The sequence below is a fragment of the Equus quagga genome, chromosome 4 (genome assembly GCF_021613505.1).
Source record: "Equus quagga isolate Etosha38 chromosome 4, UCLA_HA_Equagga_1.0, whole genome shotgun sequence".
In the NCBI taxonomy this organism is placed as follows: domain Eukaryota; kingdom Metazoa; phylum Chordata; class Mammalia; order Perissodactyla; family Equidae; genus Equus; species Equus quagga.
In genome coordinates, this window is record NC_060270.1 from 41,491,795 (window position 1) to 41,500,892 (window position 9,098).

Sequence of the window (9,098 nt, forward strand, 5' to 3'; positions counted from 1 at the left end):
AGGCGCCACACTAACCAGAAAACGAAACTGTCCGGGAATTCATGTTTTTCTTCTCCTTCTAGCAGGAAATGAGAGAGAAAATAGGAAGCAGAAGCGGCGCGCTGGTCCCCGCCGCCTTCGCCCCGCGCCCGGGCCGCGCGCGCTCCGGGGGCTGCGCGCGCCCGTGGCGCGTCCCCGCCGGGCCCGCGCGCCTCGTGCCTCGCGCCTCGCGCCTCGAGCCACGTCCCCGCCCCGGCTTCGGCGCGCCGCGAGTTGGCTGCCGGGCGTCGCGGGCTGGGTGTGGCCGGCGGCTCTCGGCGGCGCTGGGCTCGGCGGTGCGCTGCGCTGTGCACGCCGGCTGCGAGCGCGAGGGGCTGCGGGGCGCCCGGCGGACCCAGGCAGCGCGCGGGCGACGCGGGCCCGAGCTCCCTCCAGGTAGGCGCCGATCGCGCGGGCTGCGGCTCGTCGGGGCGCCCCGCAGGAGATCCGGGCTTCCCGCAGGGGGCGTGAGGACCCGCGGGGCCGCCCTGGCGGAACCTGGCCCGGCTGGCGGCGCGGGGCCGGCTGGGTCCCTCCTGACTCGGGGACGGCGGACTCCGGGCGGCGGATCCTGCCCAGGAGGGACGGGGCGGGTGCGCCTCGGTCGCGCTCTGCTCCCGCGCGGGGACCGCCGCTCGGCTGCCGCCTCCGGCACTTCCTGGGCCGCTCGGATCGCTGGCTCTGGGAAGCGAGGGGGCGGTCCGTGTCCCTGGCCTCCGGACCCCCAGGTTCCTTCCACGCCCCGAGGCCCCTCTAGGGGTCTCGGAGCGCCAGCTTCTGTTTACCCCGAAAGTAGCGGTTATTCGGGACTGCCCAGAGGGTTATTGGGTGGAGAGCGCTGGGAAAGCGCATAAAAGTTCTCCTCTAAGTGCTCAAAATGAGTCTTTTGGTTTCGTGTTCAATTTATTTTGGAAATGATATGATGCCCAGCATTTTGGGGGGGGGGGGGGGGGCGATTAATGGATTTTGAATTTTTGTGAGTTCAGTACATGATAACATGTTTTCCTTCTCTCTCCACATTCTTCTGCTTCAAAACACAAGTGATTGCCTTGTACTTTGATGTTTATCGCTATTCGGTAAAGGAGGAATGAATTTCCCAAAGTTTAAAAACAGACTGTCATTTGTTTATAGAAGCAGTGTTTTCTTATTTTGCATCTTTCTCTTCCCTTTTCTTCTGCTCCTTCCCTTTCTCTTTTAGTAAAAGATGTGGATGCATCTTTCTCCCTCTCGGCCACTGGCAAAATAGCTCGTGTGGATTAGCACCCTACCGGGAGGTTTTTTTTAAAACGTTTCAGAATTTGTTGATTAGGAGGCCTTATTATCAGTCCATCTTAGTGTTGCAAACTGAGATTGTGACCTTTAAGGACATCTTCTAGAACAGGGATAGAGCACACACTGCTTATTTAAGATGAAAGGGAAGTCATTTCTAGCTGGCGAGGAAAACGGCGGTCTGTATTGGTAAAATTGTGTGCTTTGAGTCTCTTTGTCGTTGAACATTTGAAGACTCTTCAGTGAGGGGCTTTTGGGTTATTACTGATCCTAGGCTTTGAAAGTTTATTGTATATTTCAGTGTTTGGTTAAGGATCGTTTTAAGATTTTCCATGTTGCATTTTGTTTGTAGAAGAATTTGAAACTGAAATAGAAACTTTTAAAATACTGTTTTATTGAACGCCTTAACTCGTATATATAGATTTGTAAAATTATAAAATTGGTTAATAGGGCTTGTGATACATGTAGGTTCATCTTTTTCTGAGCCATGAGCATTATTTAGGAGGTCATCCTGAGTCCTTGGTTTTGGTTAACTTGTAGAATTCTTCTTTTGTTATTTTTCCAGCTTTATTGAGATATAATTGACATATAACATTGTGTAAGTTTAAGGTGTACGACGTGATGATTTGCTATACGTATATGTTGCAAAATGATTATCACAATAAGGTTAGTTAACACATCCATCACCTCACATAATTACCTCTTTTGTGTGTGTGGTGAGGACATTTAAGATCTACTCTCTTAGCAACTTTCAAGTACACGAGACAGTATTGTTAACCATTGTCCCCAGGCTGTGCCTTAGATCCCCAGAACTTCTTCATCTTATAATTGGAAGTTTGCACCATTTGATCAACATCTCCCCAGAATTGTTTCTTTTAAGTCATTGGCACTTTAGTATGTCAGCACATATTTTACACTGTAAAAATAGACTCTGGGACATTTTGAAAACTGAGAATTGGAACTAAGTGTTGGACATTTTTCTGCCCTTACCAAATACTTCCTGAGGTGGTGTAATTTCTTTCAGGCATGTTACTGAAGTGCACTGACTGTGTTTTTAGTTTCTTTACCTTGCTGACTAGTTTAATCTGCATTTATTATAGGAACTATTTATTAAACATCTGTTCTGGGCCAGGGGTGATGCCATACATTATTCTATTTATATCTCACATCAACTCGGCATAGGAGACGCTCTCCAGTACTACAGGTAAGGAAACTGTGCCTCTGAGATGTTAAGTAACTTGCCCATGGTCACGTAGCTGTTAAGTAACTCAGCTGGGATTCAAGGCCAGACCTGTCTGTCTCTAAAATTCACCTTCTTTTTTCTGTGCCACATTGCCTCAGTGCCAGGGCATGGGGAATGACACTCAGTTACTCATTAGCATATTTTAAATTTTTCCAGGATGTATGGGAGATGTGTGTTTGTTTTTCCAGCATGATCGTTGCTATCTGTCCGTGTTATTAAACAGATCCTCAGAGCAGCCATTCTCCTCTCACCTGTCTATTCCTGGTTAAATGTCTAGCTCAAAGTTCAAAACCTCCCTCTTGCTGGGGCAGAATTTCTCCTGTTGACATCAACAGGTAGTGATAGCTCAATTATCCTTCCAAAATATTAACCCCATTTTAATGTGGGTTCCCTAGAACCATAGATACAACTAATTTGGAAGGTTACAAACAGGATGGCAATCATATGTGGGAATATGGGAACCCTTTGGTATCCCCCAAATTAAACCAGAAGATATTTTGATAGATATTTCCCCTGCAATCATCCTACCCCACCTACGTCTTCAGTTTCAGTTTCTACAGAATCATTTACATTATTATACAGACATTCTGTTATGTCCCCCATCGTAAAATAAAATTCTTTCATGATCCAGGCTTCTGCCCCATTTCTCTGCTCCACGTTGAGAAAGCATAATTTTTTGATAGAACAAAAATAAATACAGGAGAGGGAACCAGAAACGAGTTAGTTACCTACAGGGAGTGGGTAGGAATGAGTGCAAGGGGTGGTGGAGGGAAGGGCACTGCTCTGATTCTATCTTTTTGCATCGTTTTGAGTTTTGAAAACTCGTTAATGTTTTACATGTTCAAAGATAAAATTAAGAAGCTTGGGAGAAAAAACCCTTCCAAATTTAATACAGACGGCAACAAATGAACCAACTGTATTTCAATGAGTAACATAAACTCTCAGAAGAAAAAAAAAGTAAATCCAAGTCAGTTTTTAACACAAGACTTTGGCTATATACCTTTAATTTAAAGATAAAAAGGACTACCCAAAAATCTGGAACCCTGTGTAGTAGGCTATTATTTATAGTGGTAGATATGTAGCAATTCTGAAACTGTATTGCGTGTAGTGTAGGATTGAGCAACTGAGTAAATTCATTGATGTTGTGGGAGCCTGGGTTTTCACTGTGGGAGAAGGGAAGTAAAAATATGGAAGAAGGCAATGAAGAACTCTCTGGTGTTGGGTTGGAATTAGAGTTCTCCATGTGAATTTGTGATTAAAATATACACACATTCCTACATTCGTACATAAATTTCCTACCTCTGTCTGATGAAAGGTCCCTGAAGCAATGACACCTTTGTCGCAGTGAGCACGCCTAGTGCCCAGATCTAAATGGCTGGTTCCAGAGCTGAGGCAGGAAAGTATAAGAAGAGCCTAGAACGCAAAGTAAAAAAGTGTTCAAGAAAATGATGGCGGCATGTCAGAAGGCCATCATAGGAGATAGCTTGAATGGCCAAATGTGGGAAAATGTGAGCATCAAAATGAGTAATGATAGTAATGGATTATACCCCATTGAATAAAATAAGAATCCACAAGTGTATAATAAATAAATAAACTAAGGAAAAGGACAAAGCTCTTCCGAGTAGCCCGCCGATAAAAAATGTAGAAGGAACAATAGAGTTAGAAAAGTCACCGGTTTGCAAGCATTATGGTAATATTGATTCAGGCAGGCGTTACTAATAGAGAAAGTTTGGGGAAAGAACATTAATGTGGTTTCCAATGATCTCTTTAGAGATGAATGACTGAGGGGAAACAGTAACTTCACATCAACCAAGTGATCAAAGTTAATGTCACCAATAAGTGGGATAAAAGTGTTCCTTTTGATGTGCTTGAGCCAGGGACATCATTACGTTCTTGTGGTATTTCTAAAATATATGACCGACATCTAATCGTGAGGAAACAATTGAGGGACCTTAACTGAGAGTTGCCCTGCAAAGTAACTGGCTTGTACTCTTCCAATATGTTAATGTTATGAAAGACAAAGAAAGACAAATGACCTGTTCCAGATTAAAGGAAGTTCAAGACACCTGACAATGAAATGCAGTGCATAATACTGGATTGGATCTTAGAGTGGAGAATCCAGTTGCCCTAAGAACATTACTGGGACACTGGCAAAATGTGAATATGTACTGAATATTAAATAATAGTGTCATATCGATGTTAGGCTTCCTAAATTTGGTACTTGTACTGTGGTTATATAAGAGAATGTCCTTGTTCTTGGAAGATACACAGTGAATTATTGAGGAGTAAAGGGTCAACATAGCCTCAGTTTACTGTCATATGGGTAAGCAGTAGTAGTTGTTACATATATATGGAGACAGGGATAAAGCAGATGTGGTAAATGATAACAATGGTGAATCTAGGGGAAGGTATAAGAGTGTTCACTATCCTAGTTTTTTCAACTTTAACTTTGAAATTTTAAAAAATGAAATTTAAAAATAAAACTTCAAAAAATAATAAGGCTAGTTTGTATCAAAAAAAAAAAAACCCGTGAAAGCTTCCATGAAGGCTGTTTCTACTCCTCAACTCCTCATCTCCCGTCTTCTTCTGAACCTACTCCAGAGAAAGACCCGCTTTATCCTTCCAGTGCCACGAAACCATTCTTCTCAAGGTCACTAGGGATGTCAGTCTTGCCGAATTAGATCTCTTGGCCACATTTGACACAGGGGATAAATAACTCCTTATTTAAGCGTTTTTTCCCTTGGCTTCCAGGACACTGACTCTTTCTGTTTTCATCCTGCCTCGCTGGCTGTAGTTTCTTATTCTTCTCCATCTCAGTAAATGGTACCACCATCCATCCACTTGCTTGGGCTAAAAATCCTAAGAGTTATCTTTAATTCCGCTGTTTAGCTCATCCTACATCTGTTTCTCCATTGGCAAGTATTATGGGCTCTAACTTAAAAATTCTTCCAAATTTGGCTATTTCTTATTACCTCCACTGCCACTACCCTTGTGTCAAACTACCATCTTTCCTAGACCGACTACTGCAGTAAGAATTCGTCTTTCAGCTTCCCGTCTGTGTCCCCCAGCAGCCAGCATGATCTTTCAAAGATGTAAATCAAATTAGATTATATCTCTCAGTCATCAGTACCCATTACTATTAGATAAAATTTGGAGTTTTTACTGTGGTCAAGAGGCCCGCGTGATCACATGGTTGGGCTCCTGCCCCCTCCCTCATCTCTTCTGCGTTGCTCGCTGCCCTCCAGCCTCACCCTCCTCTTTGTTGTTGATTCAGCCTGCCAGGTTCGTTTCTGCTTCAGGGTCTGCATTTACTGTTTCTTCTGCCTGGAATGCTCTTCCCCCATTTAAGGCATGGCTCATTCACCCATTTCATTGAGGTCTTTACTTTATTTAAAAATAGCCTTCCTTGGGGCTGGCCCCGTGGCCGAGTGGTTAAGTTCGCGTGCTCCGCTGCAGGCGGCCCAGTGTTTCGTTGGTTCGAATCCTGGGCGCGGACATGACACTGCTCATCAAACCACGCTGAGGCAGCGTCCCACATGCCACAACTAGAAGGACCCACAACGAAGAATATACAACTATGTACTGGGGGGCTTTGGGGAGAAAAAGGAAAAAATAAAATCTTTAAAAAAAAAAAAAATAGCCTTCCTTGCCACCCTCTAGCTTCTTGCAGTTTTTTTTCCCTGCATAGTACTTATCTGTACTTGAAATTATTTATTGATGTGCTTTATTATCTGTCTCATAGACAGATATGGACTAAAGCTCCATGACAACGGGAAGTTTTGCTTGTTTTGTTTACTGCTGAATCCCTGGAGCCCGGAATGTGCCTGGCATGTGGTTGGAACCTAGATATTTATTGACTGAATGAATAAATGCATGAATTAATACTTGCCAACTTTTTTGCTGTATTTTATCTAATGCTATTTCAAATGGAGAAGACTGTCTCCAAGAATCCTCTAACATTAGTGCCCTTTAGAGTTTTTTGGTGACACTGCTAAGGCTTCTCTGGAAGCTAACAATTTGTCAACTTCGTGTTTCACAACTGCGTCTCTCCGTTGTGTGCCCTCTGGTGGAGGTGCTGCTAATAAGCAGGAGATGAAGTTGGAAGAAACAAAAATGGAAGAACCTTGGTCACAAACTGCATCATTAACTTTGAAATTACAAGGATGTGAAAAATTTAACTTTAGGTAAGCCTCTAAATTAACCATGATAAGATTGGAAAGAATGAAAAGAAAAAGGGCAGTAGTTAGATTTAAAGAGATATCTGGCTTAGGATGAAAAAATAAAACTATTTAACTCCAAAATGTTTTGATTACTTAACTTAATTCCTGCTTAAATATACTTCTTTCTTTTAAAACGTTTTTAGGATTTTTCCATCTTTAGTTTAAAGACATCCTCTTCTCAACTGTAGTCGTAATTTCAGTTAACCTTTGTTGACTTTTCCGTGTGTCAGTTACCGTATGCCAGTGGAGAAGCCAGTATTCACACCCCGACAGGTGGGTCCTAGAGGCTGCACTCTTAATTATTCTGCTTCCCTACAGCCTTCCCCCTAATGTCCTGTGGATGGTACGGTTATCAAGGAATTTCCTTTGGTGCGGTAGTTGTGAACAAAAGATGCAAGTTCACAGCATGTGTGCTCAATGCCATTTTTTCCAGTATGCATTATGGATAGAGCCTTTTCTTCCAGAATTGCTGAGAACTATATCTTATTTAATCTGTTTTGAAGTAGAAATCATGTTAAATGATTTCAACACTCATGTACTACTGACTTGTGAAAATAGTATAAATTTAAAGTTTTTTCTTTTTATAAGATTGGCACCTGAGCTAACGTCTGTTGCCAATCTTCTTTTTTTTTCTTCTTCTTCTCCTTCCCAAAGCCCCTGAGTACATAGTTGTATGTTCTAGTTGTGAGTGCCTCTGGTTGTGCTATGTGGGACGCCGCCTCAGCATGGCCTGATGAGCGGTGCCATGTCCACACCCAGGATCCGGACTGGCGAAACCCTGGGTTGCTGAAGCAGAGTGCATGAACTTACCCCTTGGCCACGGGGCTGGCCCCCTAAGTTTCTTTAATGTCCCTATTTAATAGTTAAGGCAGTATACAGCTTAAAATTTTTTCCCCAGTTTTAGCTTTAACAGGGTTGGTTCCTGTGCCGTTATTACCAAGGAAACAGTATATACCTTGCTGGGTAAGAGCAGACTTTCTGAAATGCCTGTCTTACAGTTGGAACCCCAAGAGAGAGCATTTCAGGGGATATCGTTGGTGTTGGCGAGAGAGAGCATTTCAGGGGATATCATTGGCGTTGGCGTCTTTGCAAGTACTTAGCGCTCTAAAGTTCTCTTCTTAATAGCTACATAATATTTCATTGTATGGATGTGCATTTTGCTCTCCTATTGGTTTATATTTGTAATTTTTTGTTATATAAACGATTGGGTAATGACTTATTAAACATTCATTCTTACCTCTTCAGAAATATCATGTTTTTAGAAGCCTTAGTGTTTCTTCTTCATCACCTAACTTGTGATACATTTTTCCCTTTAGAGAAATTGATCGAATCTGTACCATAAAGTGAGAACAGTGCTTTGGGACAGACAAAGATGAAGACAGTGGTCCCTGTGCTCAAAGAGCTAGTAATCTCCGGTCTCTTGCATAGGAATTTTTTATAGTTTCGTTTAGCAATGGTTTGACTAAGTTTTTTTCCCCTTCATTTTTTTCAGTTCCCCACCTAAACACTTTTACCCAAGAATTGTTTAAAATACGGAAACTGGGCTTTTTAAGTATTTTGTTAATGTGAAATGAAAAACCCAGTAATGCAGCTTAAGCTGAAGGCGGCTTTGTTGTCTAACTGGCCTGTGACGTAGATTATACATTGTGTTTAGGATGGTTAACAAGACTTATAGTGACAAGGCTTATAGTTTTTGTAAGGAAATAATTTTAAAACGTTTTTTACTTTCTACACTTCTGTAAATTAAGTTATGTATTTAAGAGGAAAAATGGTAGACAGCTAATTACTTAAAGAAATTGAAATTCGCCAAGGGATCGTCATTATGTGCATTACTTATTAAATGGGCTCTCTGGAAGCTGGTGGGAGGGATGAACTTTTTGAAAAAGGTGATCTCCTTGTCATATGGTGTAAAAAGCAAAAGCAGTTGGTATTTAAAATTTTTTCAAACTTAGATACTAATTTTCATTGTTATCTGTTAACCTTTATGGGAATAAAACTTTATCAACAAGGGATTTCATTATGTTTATTAATTATTAATGTGCCACTAGGGAAGCTTTGGAGGGGAAAAAAAATTTACAACACACAAAAACTGCACCTTGCTTTAAGATATAAAGAAGGGGAGAAATATATGTTGATATGTGAATTTCACCCATGGTCATGTGCTGACTGATCCTTCAGTGACTATAGTTTTTAGAGGTTGTGGTGAGACACATTGTGAAGGGATGGTGAAGCTTCAGGAGTACTGTGTGTTTCCTTAGGGCTGCTGAAGATCAGTATTGGGATATGTGATAGCGCTGCAGGGTGAAAGCAACCATAGGAAAATCAGAGCAGTAGAATAAAACAAAATG

General features: G+C 42.1%; 1 protein-coding gene across 2 annotated transcripts in view; it reads left to right on the forward strand.

The window, feature by feature from the left end:
• Window positions 1–260: 260 nt before the first annotated feature.
• GNB4 (G protein subunit beta 4) overlaps window positions 261–9,098 on the forward strand; it is a 67,270-nt gene continuing 58,432 nt past the window's right edge. Inside the window, exons 1-2 of one of the 2 annotated variants that reach the window (XM_046658852.1) lie at window positions 261–414; window positions 2,388–2,491. The gene's annotated coding sequence lies outside the window, so the exon portion shown is untranslated. The remainder of the gene's footprint in view (window positions 415–2,387; window positions 2,492–9,098) is intronic. The other variant, XM_046658853.1, reaches the window with a different exon arrangement.